We start from the raw sequence: 16,308 nt of genomic DNA on the forward strand, positions 1-16,308 counted from the left end.
ATGGTGCCTTATTAGACATGTGCTTTGTCCAAAGAAAATAACAGCAAAAAAAAAAAAATTGTTTCAAAATGAATGTCACTTTACATTTCCAATACAACTTTAATTTTTTTCTTTCAACTTTACCCTCTCCAACTTTTCTCTCACACAATTTTCAATGCAACTTTAATTTTGTCTTTTTCTTATAAAGTAAGGGCAGTTTAGTAAAAGAGTTATATCTAATGCTTATTTCATTCCATTTCTTATCTGTGTGCCAAAGCCTAAAACGACACTCATTTTGAAACGGACACTCATTTTGAAACGGAAGGAGTAACATCATAAGAGTTTTTTTGTCCAATTACAAATTATAGTGGCTTAACAAAGGCAATGAAGTGAAAGTGACTAAGCATTATCTAGTGAACTTTTCCATTGGTCCAAAATATCGAGATATAGAATGGTGTTATGCCGTTCCTATGGGTGCATGTCACCTTCTACTTTGAAGACCTTGGCAATATGATCGTCAGACCATAGTTACATAATTCGTGTAACCAAGGGAGAATTGCGAATTGGTTCGCGAGTACCGAATTCGGGTACTTCAGCGTATTGGTACGCAACAAATTCCCCTGGAATTCGCACAAACCACCGAACCAAGAGTACCAAAGAATGGTTACCGCTGATTGGTTGAAAAAAAGATTTGGACTATAAAATAAATAAAAGATAGCTATTTATAGTCCACTGGTTCTTATCCTCAAATCCATACAACATGCAATACGCTGAAATCCATACAACATGCAATTCAAAGACACTGATAGCTATTTATTGCTACACTGGTTCTTATCCTCAAATCCATACAACATGCAATTCATTTGCTTGGTTTTATAGACCACTTTCTTCTATAGTTCTATCAAATCTTCGATGTGGGACTTAGTTTTCTTCTCTTATTCAACAACGTTGTGCACTTTATGCTACTAGCTGCCTGTCAACTTTGATGATTTTTTTCTTTATTTTTTCATGACGTAGGTCATTTTATCCTATAGTGTTGAGCTTATTTTTTAGTATTGGTGTTACGAACCGACGCGTACCAAAGCTCTATACTCCTAAACGTACCGAATTCTTCACATGTCGCGTACCACGAACCCGTACCCGTACCTCGTACCAACGCGAATTGCGAATTATGTGACTATGCGTCAGACCTTGTATGATGGTTAGGCTAACACATACTCCTTTGTCAAAGATTGGGTAAGAGTCAAGTTAAATCCCCACCAAATGAAGTCAATGAAATCAAAAAGAAATCAAGGTTATTGGTGTCTTTGGTGACAAAAGACCAGTTTCCAAATCAACTTAATGTCGAGTTGTCTCCAAGAGCTCATGGTCAGTTTAAGATAGTGTCAAAAATCAATAACAATGTTTACAAGGTAGAACTTCTAGGAACTTGTGGTGTTTCAACAACCTTCGATGCATCCAACCTTTCACCATATTTGAATTAGGGAAATGCTCAATTTTAAGAACACAAGCTACATGAAACCGAAGAACCTCTTTTTATTGCCATTTATTACACTCATTGCACCTCTTGATTTCCATCTAAGACCAATTTAATTGTTTTGGAACTTTTATAAAAATAAAGAAGGCATTATCCTTCGCTTTTGTATGTCAAATTTTTCATAATAAATAGCAATAATAAACTTGATATAAACTCGAGGGTGAGATCTATTCAACCCGGAGAGTATGATACAAATTAAGATAGTCTCTCCATTGTCACTGTCCTACAATGCTAATTTCTCCATTGCATGCATCATCCTATTATTGACTTAAAGCTAAGCAAGCCGCCATGCTTAACAATTCCAATTTCTACAAGATCATTTTTCCATTGATGCGTTAATTATTTCTACTATTTCAACAGTAATTTAGCCTCTAGGATTATTATAAATAAGGCCGATTCCTCGTGTATTCTCATCATTGAAATATATGAAATCAATTTCCAAATAAACATCAATTTCCAAATAAACATGGGATTTACGTACACAAAATTAGCACTTCTATCAATCATAAGTTTCATCTCAAGTTTCTCTCAAACATATATTTCTCATGACATTGAAAGGAGTTTCCTTCAATGTTTTTCATCAGGTTTAGAAAATTCAAACTCAACAACAAAAATAATACTCACTCAAAACAGTTCATCTTATACACCTCTTTTACAATCTTCTATAAGAAACAACAGATTTTTAACCTTATTACCTTATTGTTATTCCAAATGATCTATTCCAAATCCAAAAAACACTAATTTGTTCAAAAAAACAAGGTCTAGAAATAAGAGTTAGGAGTGGTGGACATGACTATGAAGGTCTTTCTTATGTCTCTAATGTTCCATTCTTAATGACTGATCTCAGAAACCTTATGTCAATAACTATTGACATCAAAGAAGAAAATGCATGGGTTCAAACAGGTGCTACTCTTGGAGAACTCTACTATGCAATTGCAAATAAAAGTAATGTTCATGGTTTTCCAGCTGGTAGTTGTCCTACTATCGGTGTCGGAGGTCACTTCAGCGGAGGTGGATTTGGCACCATATTTAGAAAATATGGTCTTGCAACTGATAATATAATCGATGCTCAAATAGTAGATGTTAATGGAAATATTCTAAATAGAGAAATGATGGGTGAAGATTTATTTTGGGCTATAAGAGGAGGTGGAGGGTCAAGCTTTGGAGTGATTACTGCATGGAAAGTCAAGCTTGTACATGTTCCTTCAATTGTGACAGTTTTCGATATTTCAAAGAGATTAGATCAAAATGCTACTACCCTTTTCATGAAATTGCAAACTATAGCAAACAAGTTTCCTAGTGAACTTTTTCTTCACTCGGTTATCGGACTTGCTGCAAATTCATCTTCTGATGGTGGAAAAACTGTTGCCGTTTCTTTCACAGGACTATATCTTGGGAAATCCGACGACTTACTTCCTTTGATGCAAAACAACTTTGAAGAATTAGGTTTGCAACATGATAATTGCACTGAGATGAGTTGGATTCAATCTGTTCTTTATTTTGCAGGCTATTCCATCAATGGTTCATTGGAAGTGTTACCTCAAAGAAACACAACACTTACAAGTTTCAAAGCTAAATCAGACTTTGTAACAGAACCAATTCCTATGTCAGGTTTGGAAGGGTTGTGGAACTTGATACTCGAAGAAGACAGACCAACTTTGATTATGACACCATATGGAGGGAGAATGAGTAAGATTTCAGAAACAGAAACTCCATTTCCACATAGAAATGGGGTCATTTATGGAATCCAATATTTGGTAGATTGGTATTCAAATGAAGAAACACCAAAGCATTTGGATTGGATAAGAAGGTTATATGCATACATGACACCTTATGTATCAAAGGGTCCAAGAGCTGCATATTTGAATTATAGGGACCTTGATTTAGGAGTGAATAGAGAAAATACAAGTTATGAAGAAGCAAAATCTTGGGGCGTGAAATATTTCAAGTCTAATTTTGAAAGATTGGCTAGGGTAAAAGATGAAGTTGATCCTAGCAATTTCTTTAGGGATGAGCAGAGCCTTCCACCTTTATCTTATTGATTGATGTATGGAGCTACTTTCCTTACACCATAGTTCCTTTTCTTATTTATGTAATTATGATTGATGTATGGAGCTACTTTCCTTACACCATAGTTCCTTTTCTTATTTATGTAATTAAAAAGTTCATGACTAAATAAGTTGCCTTTAGGGCTTGATAAGGAAATAAAAAAAGAAATAAACGAAAAGTTTTATATGAAAAGGGTCACTTTTTAAAATTTTAAGTTATTTAATACATTACTTTTAATATTATATTTTCACATATAATTTCTTAACAGGTGTCCCATTTTATCTGCAAGTGTTGACTCAACTAGCAAAAATATCAAAAATGTTAGGCCGGATGTCGTAACCAAATTTCTAACCCTGACTCATCAACTTGTGTGTAAATTTTCAATAACTATTGCCATTTCGTGTATCTATCCAAAAAGAAAAAAACAAGTGCCCTATTTCCCTTTAAAATTTGATGTGATTTTTTGTCTTAAGGCATTCACTGCAACTTTTATTTTCCCAAAACTCAAAAGTTAAGCCACCCTGCCTCCAAACGTGGGTTGGATTCGGCTAAATACGGATGACACTTCTAAGCAAGGGATGATAGCAGCCTGTGGAGGTTTTTTTTGGGGGTAAACAGAGAGTGGATTTTTAGTTTTTTGAAGGGGTTAGGAGCTTGTAGTGCATATGTAGCATAGCTTTGGAGGGTGTTCGAAGGTTTGAAGTTGGCTAGATTGGGTTATGAAAGTGAAGCTCCACATTGATATTTGGGTAGTAGCTTCATCACTTGTTTTATGGGAAGGAGAAATTGTGGATGGTTGGAGCTTATTGAAAATATTAGGAGATTGGTGGAGTTGAAGTAGGAGATCAAGATTCAACATTTGTATCGTGAAGCAAACAAATGTGTCGATGTGTGGGCAAATATGGTGTGTGATAGAGGTATTTCTTTGATGTTAGATGGACATTGTTCTGCTCAAATTAGTTTGTTATTACTAGTTGTCTTTGTTGGTATTTCGACTTCACGCTTTATTAAGTGGTAGTTTTTTCTTTTTTACGGACTAAAGCCCGCTTGTTATTAAAAAAAGAAAAAAGTTAAACCACACCAACCATTTGCTAAATTAGCCAAACCAGTATACTTTATACGACCGGCAACGTGTACAATCATAGACGGACCCAACATAGGGCCATGTGTGGCTTTAGCCACACATCATTCTCCAAATTGTTTTTATTTTTATTTTTTAATAAAACACGACTATATAAAAACAATTCTCTTTCGTACGAAACAAATAAGTGCAACACATTTGTTATGATTTATAAGTTTTTGAAGTTGGCTTTCTTCTTTAGTGTTTCTTTAAAATTTTAGCCACACATATACTTATCTAGATGTGCAACATTGATGAAAAGTACTAATATCTAACCTCCAAAACCAGTAGGCATCGTGCGCTTAATTAGTTACTTGTCTCACACAATAAACTAACTTATTACATGTCAAACTCCTTCGCGTATTGACAAGTAAACTAAAGAATTATATGACGAAAAGTCAGCCTTGTTGCAGAGTGCTATAAAAATGTTTAATTATTTGGAGGATTTATGCCATAATATTTGAGAGATGGAACCATTCATCATATTCATCATAATAGCTTTTTTTTTTTTTTTTGTCAAATAAGATATTCATCATATTCATCATAATAGCTGTAAACAAAAACTAGAGCTGTCAAAATGGGCTACCCGGCCCGCTTCGGGCCGGTTCATAAATAGGCTCACAAGTAGTTGCCCAAGCCTGGCCCTTTGCAGGCTACGGGCTTTCAGGCCGCCCGGTTACTTAAAATATTTAATTAAAAAATTACACTAAAAAATACCAATCAATGCTAAACTTTACCAATGTTAATTTGTCATGTGCCAAATATTACATATTTTGTCAGCAAATTACATTCAAATCCACAATAATACAATCAAAAGAGCTACACAAAGTTACAAAACAGTGCCTTCAACAGTTCAACTTCAACATTCCAGTCGAATGTGAATTAACTCACGTTAGAGTTATTTTTGGTAGTTTGTGTAGAAATGAGCAATTTTAATTGAAAGAAGAGCAATGTTCTGAACCGGCCAAAAGGATCTTTGGCCCATTACTCAGGCCCAATACAATCCAAAGCCCAAACTCCACGTTTGGCAGCATTACTTGCGACACACCCCCTCTCCACGAGGGGGTGCACAGAGCGAGCGAGACCGGTTCAAACGAACCCCAACGTCTCTTTGCACATTCTGCACGTTCCCGCAATAAACTCCCTGACGGTTACACTTCCCACGATTTCGTAACCGCCAGAGCCAGGTGTGCCACTACAATGGCTCTGCAGCCCTCCACCTCTATAAATAGGGGACTCAATGTAGTCCCCAAGGTAGAATCTCTCTCTCCCTCAAAAGCCTCATTCTCTGATCTCTACTGACTTGAGTGTCGGAGTGCCGGCATGTACACACCCCCCATCCGCTCCAAGAAGCATTCTCACGCATTCCACCACCGTCACAACCACCACATTCAAAGCACCAGCAGTCACCTTTTGATCAGGTACGATCAGTGGCGCCGTCTGTGGGAAAATACAAGCTCTCCCTGTTTTTATACTCCTACAAACCAAAGTTTTCCAAAAAAATACACCATGGCTGCCAACGGTGCCAACCCCCAGGTACGAAGTGAGATATGCATCCCTCAACGGGATAGCATGACATCTTCACCTTCACCTGTGGATACACCCAGGGAGGAACCAGCTCAGATAGTTCCTCTCCAGCAAAGACCTCTGCAGGGTCCCTTGCGGCCTACAGAGACACCTGAAGATGCTACACCAACCGATGTACTGATCGACAACCTGATCCACACGGTTCAACGACAGACTTTGTTAATCGAGGAATAGAACCGACGCCTGATAGATATGGAGCAAACACGCCCATCAGTTCGAGCCAAACAGACTCATTCCCCCATACGTAGCAGAAGAGGAGGGAGCCCTCGCTTGTCACGCTCCGCGACACTCGGTGAGCATCGGATCTCCAAGTTACACTAGGAGATCAACAAGAAGGAGATCCCTCGACGGTTTCCACCCAAACGGTCTCCTCCAAGGCGGACTCCACCTAGGAGATCCCCTCCACGTCGGACTCCCCCTGGAAGATCTCCGCCTAGACGCAACGGGCGCTCTTGGTCATTGTCCAGTTTCGAGGACTCTCGGGATACCCGAACGGAGCGTAACGCTTACGGTCCGTTCACACGGCGTATCCGAGAAGCTCCTATTCCCCGTGGACTGGAGAAGCCTCCATAGATGGACTCGTACGACGGGACAACCGACCCAGACGAGCACATCGAGAACATAGAAGCAGTTCTCACCTACAGATCGGTGCAAGGCGCCGTCAAATGCAAGCTTTTCATCACCACACTGAGACGAGGAGCCGTTACATGGTTTAAGAACCTACAGAGAAACTCTATCAACTCATGGAGCGACCTCTGTCACGAGTTCACGACCCACTTCACTACGTCAAGGACGCAACCAAAAACGGTGGCTTCCCTCGAGGCCATCGTTCAAGGAAGAAACGAACCTCTCAGGGACTACATCGAGAGGTTCAACAAAGAAGCTGTTCAGGTACGAGGTGCCGATGAAACAATGAAGCGGTACCTCATAGTCAAAGGTCTGCGCGAAGGCATAGACGTGAAGAAGGCCGTCCGCCTGGATCGCCCAAGGACTCTCAACGAGTTCCTAGCGATCGTCAAGATCAACATTGCCTACGAAGAGGATCTGTATGCGGACAACCTCAACAAATCCAAGAAGGAGGAGCCTGCTGCTGAAGTCTCCAAAAAGCCCTTCCATGAGAAAAAGAAGGAAGGCAAAGCTGCTCGGGAAAGCAAAAGGCCCAACGGTCACTTCACCAAGTACACTCCCTTGGCCATGTCAAGAGAGAAAATCCTCGCCGAGATTGCCGTAGCCGATCTGAACGAAGCTGGCATCAAGCCACCAAAAGCTCTGTCGCAAGAGAGGAAAGGGGTCAACAAGACAAATTACTGTTGATTCCACAAATGCCACGGTCACACTACCGTTGACTGCATCCATCTAAAGGACGCCTTTGAGCTCCTCATCCAGAGAGGCCGGCTCAAACAGTTCGTCAAGAACCCAGAGGCGGAAAGAAAGACCGTCGAGCTCATCGGTGACGGTTCTGAACCTGGCAAGACCATCGCCATGTCCGTGGAACATCTCGGTGATTTCCCTGACAACGTGGAAATCACTCCCTACTCATGCACCTGGGAACAGTTCCCCATTGCCAGCGTCATCACTGGAGGAACGCTGAACGTCTCCATGGGGAGCATGAAGAGGAAATTCGAGGAGCTCATGAGCGTCAACTTGCTGGCTGTAACACCCCGTTTTCCCAACGTAAAAATTTCTTAAATAAAATCAGAGTTTTTCATCATAAAACGGAATGTCACATTTCTTAAAAAACGTAAATGGAATAATAATTTATCCTTCAAAAATATAACAACATAATCTTTAAAACTTCGCAGCGGAATAGTTTGACAACTTAAATAATCTTTTGTTTTATCTTGGTTTTCGGGTGTCAAACATTGATTACGTTTGAACCTTTTTAACCGGTGATATCTCATTTTTTCTTGGGAAGGGAAAAAATAAACAAAACCCTTGAGAATCGAGGTTCGGGAGTTGTTTTCGCTACGGGAAGGTGTTAGGCACCCATAACGACTATAGTAACCTATAGGAACCGTCTTTACTTTCTACGCGCGCGCTTTATTTTTAAATGCAATTTAAGAAATGATATTTACACCTAAGAGTTTTCTAAGTGAAGAATTGGAGGGAGAAGAAAGTGTTTGAATTTTTATTTTATTTGAATTGAAGGAATTTTGATTCCTTGCCTACGTACTCTTTTAAGGGATCAAATCCACCGTAGTTCTCTTCCAAAAAATGTTTTTGTTTTTTGTTGGTTGATTTTAAGTTTGAAAATTGGAGTTTTGAAGAATGGAGATTGAGAGGCCTTAAAGGCATGAGATTGAGGAAAGAAGTGAGGTTTGAATTAGTTATTTTGCAAAAGAACTCTAAGTATGCTTAATTTTCATTGAAATTTGATTAAGAAAATAAAAGAGAAAATACAATGGGATTTTGGATCCCAAAGTTTATTAGGAAAAAGATTTGAGTGATGTTGTTCATGTTTTTTTTGGGAAATTGATTTTTCTAAGTGTAAATCCTAAGCATTCATCTAAACATTCAATCCTAAACATACATCTAAACATGCATATCCTAGCCATACATCTAAAAATATCTATGTGATGTGTGTGCATGTGTCGGTGCTTGTGTCGGTGTACATCATTAGAGTCCATTGTCCTTTACATCATGCCCTAATTTACATTCTATGGTCTTGCAAGAATTTAAAATTGCATGAAGTAAAATACAAAATTCCTAGGTCTTTTACATTCTAACTCTTGGTAGAATTTAAAGTGCAAGAAATAAAATGAAGGAGGAGATGAAGTATGGAATGTTCATGATGTATGAAACATGAAATGAAATGGTTAGTTGGACAAGGTATAATAGCATGAAAATTATAAGCAAAAGGAATCATTAAACAAAGTAGCAAAAAACTTGACAAAAAAGGCACTAAACTCTTAGCAAAATATACCTAAAATTTATCATGATAACAAGTCAAGAGCATGACCTATAACTCTCATATCATGACTATGTTCAAAGATTTTTATCACAAACAATAATATGAGAGTTATGAGAACATATCCAAGTCAAGAATCATGACATATTTTAGGCATATTTGGCATTTAATTTCACAAACAAATATTCACATGACTTGTAAAACAAGAAACCAATTACACATATTCAAATGCAGCAAGAAACACATACAAACAGTGACAAATCCATCACAAATTCACACATTACAAGTCTCAAACACATATAGAAAAAGAAATGGAATCAAAGTCATGCACATTTCCACAAGTTTTAACAAAAAAACCAAGATCTAAACAAGAAAATGTACCAATGTTTTTTGTAAAGTTTTTTAGTGCAAAACTACCATAAGAACATCACAAAAATATCAAGAAATTCCTATAACTTTTTAGAGAACTTTCTAAAATATTCTAAGCACGTCAGGGGTGTAAAAAGCTAAAACAAAGTGTAAAATAGCAAGAAACTAGCAAGAAAACGAAATTCAGCAAACACAGGCCCAAGCCCAAGGGTTTGAGTTGGATCTGGGTGATCCAACTGCTTTGTAGCCCTCAGATCAACCCAGTTCCTTCTCAAACCCTAAATCCAAGGGTTGAGAGTGCGTGGCACATGATAGACAAGGTAAGGCGCATGGAAACACAAGATCCAGGACGTACACGTCATTGGAAAGCAGATCAAACGGTGAGAAAGGAAGAGAAGAAGGTTTGGGGAGTGAACCAGACTGGTTCAGGTGAACCGGTCCGGTCCACTCCCTATAAAAGTTTGGGAGCCGGTTTTTTCTTCATTTCAAACCATTTTTCTCTTTCTTCTTTCGTATCTCTCTCGTTCTCTCTTCTCTCCAACCTGAAACCCTAACGGCGCCGTTGAACAAGAGGAAGGTGATGAACACCTTGTAAACCTTCTAGAACGACGAAATCGTCGTCTTCACCGATGAGAACGACGGATTCCGTCCATCCTTCCTTTGTATCTTCTTGAAAAACGAGGTTTAACCGGTGTTCTCACTGTTCGTCATTTCAAAACCCTAATCCGTCTTTTTTTCAAGCTGATTACAGATTCGCACTCAGTTTCACAAAATAAACGGTGAATCATTACAGATCTATATCTTAGGGTTTTGGTTTTCGAATCTTTTCAATCTTTCTCGAACTTTTTCGAAAGAACAAGTTTTAAAACTTGTTGATCTACTCTGTTTCACCGTTTATTTTTAATTACGAACCTTCAATGATGATTTCGAACAAAAAACGAGAAGAGTTCGTGTGTTTACCTCGTTTTAACTTGGAGATTCGAACGAAAGATCTTGAGATTGCTTCAGATTTCTCCTGGTGAGTTTGAACCGAAAATAAATCGGTGTTCTATCTTCTTCCTCTTCTCTGGTTCGAAATTTGCTTTGATTCCCCTTCTTCTCTTCCTCAAATTCTCTGTGATCGCACCGATTTGTCCTCTGGATGATTCGGTGTTGGAATTGCAGAGTTCACAGTTCGATGATGAGGATTCCTTTCGAATCTCTGAGAACTGCGAAACAAAATCACTTTAATTTGAACTGTTTTGGTTACGTAATTGTTGAATTTGAGTTTTGCGTGGTGAAATTGATGAGAATCTGTGATGAATTGGTATGAATTTGCGTGGAATTGAGGTTAATTTGAATTAGGGTTCATGGTTTTGGGGATGAATTTCTGGGTTTCTTTGTGTTTTTGATCGTAACTGTCAAGAGAGAGAAAATGGAATTCTGTTTCTGTGTGTTTGATGTGTTGGCGAGTTGTGAATGGAATTCCCTTGTGCAATTGGTGATGTGGCCTTTATATAGGTGACATGTGGACCTGAGACCGAATGAACTGTTGACATGTGGACTTTGAACTTGGTTGGCTCGGCCTTGCTGAGTTTGGTGCTTTCAGGACCCTTTTTGCAATTTTTGAAAGTTTGGGACCAATCTGTAATTTTTTAAGACTCCAGGACTTGAAATGCAATTGACCAAAAAAAAAGGACTAAAACAACAATTTGACCTGAAGGACCAAAATTCAAAAAAAATTAAAAGGACCTAAAAAGGAAATAAAATGAAACGAAAAAACTAAGGTGCAACTTTCGAAAATAAAAGGACCAAGACACAATTGATATAAAATTTAAAATGGAAACTAAAAATAAATTGAATTAAAATTTGTAAGTGGTAAATAACGTAAAGTGAAACTAATAAAAAACACAAAATGGACTAAAACGAACCAAATACTTAAATGAGGTACTTCAAAGTAACCTCTCTCTGCCAAAATTTTGTGTGAAATGACCAAAATGCCCCTGGGGACTAAAACGACTCAAAGTGACTCAGATGCAATTTTAAAATGGATTTTATCATGAAATCAAAGCAAGAGTTTATTTAAACCAATTGAAAAGACTCAGAGACAATTTTTAGAAATTAAACGGAGTTTTAACACTTGAAAAGACTAAAATGCCCCTAGGGGCTAAACTGACTCAAAATGACTTCAAATGCAATTTTTGAAATGGATTTTGACATGAGATTGAAACAGAGACTTATTCAAACCAAATGAAAAGACTCAAACAATTTTTAAGGACTAAAATGAACTTGAATGTAGGAAATGACTAAAATACCCTTTTTCATGAATTTTGCAAATAACATTGAACTAAAATGCAAAGAAATATGCAATTGATCAGAAACAAATTCAAATGACTTGAAATGCAAGAAAGATGTTTTGGATGACTTGAGATGCAAGAAAACATGGACAAATACACAGTTGAAAAGATTTTTAAAGCTAAGTTGAGAGATAAAGCAGAGTAAAATGTCAGTGTGAATAATAGCAAAATTGACAATTTTCAAGAGTAATAGACATATATCAAAGATGAAAGAGAATTTGAACAAGTATTTTTAGGTCCAAAATTAGGGTATAACATCTTTGGCACAAGGGCCTCAATATAAAATTTCATAAAACTTAGTTCAACATCAATTCTTGAAAGATTCATAAAGTAATACGTAAGGAACAGAAAGTAAAGACATAATCCCATCCCGTTACGTATCAGAGCACCTAAGACACACTTGTGAGGAGTCCACTCACGACCGCAACTAATCCTAGTTACCTGCAAGTTACCCATACGAAGAGCAACATTTCCAAGCAGAGGGGTGAGATTTCTCAAACAATAATATTAAGCATATAAATCATATAAAGTACATTCAACAACTTAAACATCTTATAATTCATTAATCATATCTAATAACTTAAACTTCCTTAACTAGTGTCATTATCCTTCCTACATTAGTCATATACTTCATCAAGTAATCTCAATTATTATTCATAAAATATCTTATCTTAAATCATGATCATAAGCATCAATATCTAACACTAAATATAATCGTAAGCATCATCATATAATTCACATAAGTATCATTATCAAAACATAGCATTTATCGAAAGAAACTTCATAATCAAGTTCATAAACAAACATTATCATTAAATCATAATCATCAAATCACAATCAAACTTCATAATCAAACCTCACTTAACTCGACAATGCGACTCAACTCGACTATGTAACTCTTAACATCTCAAATCATCTTAGCATCTTGACAGCTTAACAACTTGACAACTCGACAACTTCTCATCTTAAATCATCTTAAAACTTCTTGATATGCAAATGCATGTGGTACCATTCAACAACATAAATGAGCGTAATTAGGCTCTTCAACATGTGAGCATAAAGCTGCCGGGCTTAAAGCCCCCAACGTAGTTTGAGCACAAAGGCTGCCGGGCCTAACATTTGCACTGTTTTTGGACATAAAAATACGCTCTCAGATTTTCAAAATATGAATGCCATGCAACATTTTGATTATGAATGCAAGACAAACGAACTGGGGTCTACAGGGTATACCATATCACCGGGGATTTAGGTAGATATTGACAGGGTAGACAAACCAGGGAACAAAAGATAGGTGCAAGCTATTCTTTGGATCGAACTCGCCACTTGACCAAGAGATACAAACAGGAGATGGGTACAAGCTATTCTTTGGATCGAACTTGCTACTTGACCAAGAGATACAAACAGGAGATGGGTACAAGCTATTCTTTGGATCGAACTTGCTACTTGACCGGGAATAGAAATATAAGATAGGCACAAGCTGTTCTTAGGATCGAACTTGGCACTTGACCAGAAACATAGACATATGGAAAGATACAAGCTGTTCTTTGGATCAAACTTGTCGCTTGATGGAGAATGCAAACAGATAGGCAGGTACAAACTGTTCTTTGGATCGAACTTGTCGTTTGACCGATAACAAAGCATAAGCAGGGTATAAACTGTTCTTTGGATCGAACTTGTCGTTTTGTCCGGAAATGTAGGCATATAAGCAGGTACAAGCTGTTCTTTGGATCGAACTAGCCACTTGACTGATAACAAGATACAAATTGGAAGTTTGATTTGGAAAGATACCAATTGAGAGTAAGTTGATATTGATTTGACTTGAAGATAGACATGACCATTATTGTTGGCCCAAGAGCAAATTGAGAGTGGATTAACATTGACAAAGACATTGAATTGAAAGTTTGAGATTGAAAGAGGGATTGAAAATTGAGAATTGAATTGAATTAAAATTGAGATTGGATTGAAATTGGAGATCGAGTTGAATTTGAAGGTGAAGATTGAGTTGAGTTGGAAATTGAAATTGAGTTAAATTGAAAGTGGAGATTGAACTGAATTGAAAGTGGGAACCGAGTTGAATTGAAAGTTGAGATTGGAAATGCAACATGTATGTATGGTATAACAAGATTATTAAATGTATGAGCACATAAAATGCATGATTATGCATGTATGAATGCTTGAAATGCATGATTGGTTTGTAGTTTGACAGAGAAATTTCACAGAGACGGACGAAACATTGAAAGATTGGGCACGTAGTGGCTCGTGCTATAACATATTCATATGGAGAACCTCTTTGGAGAGACCGTCGTTGAGAGACGTATCAAAACCATGGCTGAGGGCAATAAAACTTGTAGAGGAGGGACCCCTGGAAGATTCTTGGATACAGGTCGCCGTTGTCAGGCGTGTCAGTGCTGGGTAAACATTGGACGTTCGCATCTGTGGTCAATGCTTTTCAATATTTCATTCTTTCAGTTTTCATTTTCAATCCCATTTTTGCCTGAACCGCCCTTTCGGGTTTTCGATTCACCGGGAATAAATTCTTTTCATTGCCCCATTTTTGCCTGAATTGCCTTCATAGGTTGTCATTCAGCGGGGTGCTCATTTTTGCCTAAGCCGCCCATTCGGGTTTTCAACTTAGCGAGCTTTTCATTTGTATTTTTTTTCAAATTTCCATTCTGTTTTTTCATTCTTGCCATTGATCACAGATCGTCCTGGGGAGTAACCTGCTCGTAACATGTATTGAAATAGACATTGACATTCATTTATTCATGCATGTTTCATTGAAATGTACCCTATTGCTCAGGTTTGCTTTCAAAATAGACAGGAAATGATTTTTCAATTTTCAAAAATGTTTGTTTCATATATTGACATTATCAAATAGAAAGAAAATATTTTGTATATAGGATTGAAAATAGAAAGAAAATAGAATTTCAAACAAAAGCACATGCTCAAATTGATGTGGAAGAGTGAAAGCCAGCCAACGGCATAACCCCACGGATTTACAAAGCTTGGAAAATGGTAATTTTATTGGTTGGTGGTACATTGAACACGATGACCGCTACATTTCATAGAAATTTTGAATTCACAAGTACAGAAGCTTCTGATAAAGACGATCATTGACAGCTGCAGATGCCCCAAGGGGTGATGGTGATTTGCCAGATATAGTTACTTGTCTGTTATTATCAACCTCATTTTTGCATGAACCGCCCTTTCGGGTTTTCGGCTCATCGAGGCGCTCATTCTTGCCTGAGTTGCGTACAATATCAGCGAGCTTTTTCATATTCATTTTTTTTGTCCCTAACTTTTGCCTGGATCGCCCTTTCGGGTTTTCGATCCACCGGGAAGCGCATTTTTGCCTAGGCCGCCCTTTCGGGTTTTCGACCTACCACTCTGTTCTTTTCTTTTTCGACAAAGTATTTCTTGACTATATCAGCATTAACAGGATTCGGAAGTTCAACACCATCCATGTGTGTAAGAATCAAAGCACCACCAGAGAAAGCTTTCTTGACAACATAAGGACCTTCATAGTTAGGTGTCCACTTGCCCCTTGGGTCGAGTTGCTGACTTATTCTTCTTTTCAATACAAGTTCGCCTTCCCTGAATTCTCGAGGTCGGACTTTCTTGTCAAAAGCATTCTTCATTCGTACTTGATACAACTGTCCATGAGCCATAGCATCCATACGTTTTTCTTCAATCAAATTCAACTGATCATACCGACTTTGACACCATTCAGCCTCAGTTAATTTTGCTTCCATGATTACTCAAAGAGATGGAATCTCCACTTCCAGAGGGAGAACTGCTTCCATGCCATATACCAAAGAGAAAGGAGTTGCCCCGGTTGAACTGCGCACCGTAGTACGATAACCATGCAAGGCAAACGGTAGCATTTCGTGCCAGTCTTTGTAAGTAGTGACCATCTTCTGAACAATCTTCTTGATGTTCTTGTTAGCGGCCTCAACTGCACCATTCATCTGAGGTCTATAAGGAGAAGAGTTGTGATGTTCAATCTTGAATTCCTCACATAAAGCTTGCATCATGCTATTGTTCAGATTGGAACCATTGTCAGTGATGATCTTGTTGGGAACACCGTATCGGCAGATGATGTTATTCCTGATGAACTTTACTACTGCTTGCTTGGTCACATTGGCATAGGAAGCAGCTTCAACCCACTTGGTGAAATAGTCAATTGCCACTAGAATGAAACGATGTCCATTGGAAGCCTTTGGTTCAATTCTTCCGATCATGTCAATGCCCCACATAGAGAAAGGCCATGGGGAAGAGATAACATTGAGGGCATGTGGAGGCACATGAATCTTGTCAGCATAAATTTGACACTTGTGGCATCTCTTGGCATGTCTGTGGCAGTCACGCTCCATAGTTATCCAATAATAGCCGGCTCTTAACAGTTTTCTTGACATGGTGTGAC

General features: G+C 38.0%; 1 pseudogene; it reads left to right on the forward strand.

Annotated features, from left to right (window-relative positions):
• Positions 1-1,937: 1,937 nt before the first annotated feature.
• LOC146945082 (monolignol oxidoreductase AtBBE-like 15 pseudogene) lies at positions 1,938-3,757 on the forward strand (annotated as a pseudogene).
• Positions 3,758-16,308: the final 12,551 nt, after the last annotated feature.

Source organism: Medicago sativa, chromosome 2 (assembly GCF_051527215.1).
Source record: "Medicago sativa cultivar Bolivia chromosome 2, Bolivia_mono, whole genome shotgun sequence".
In the NCBI taxonomy this organism is placed as follows: Eukaryota; Viridiplantae; Streptophyta; class Magnoliopsida; order Fabales; family Fabaceae; genus Medicago; species Medicago sativa.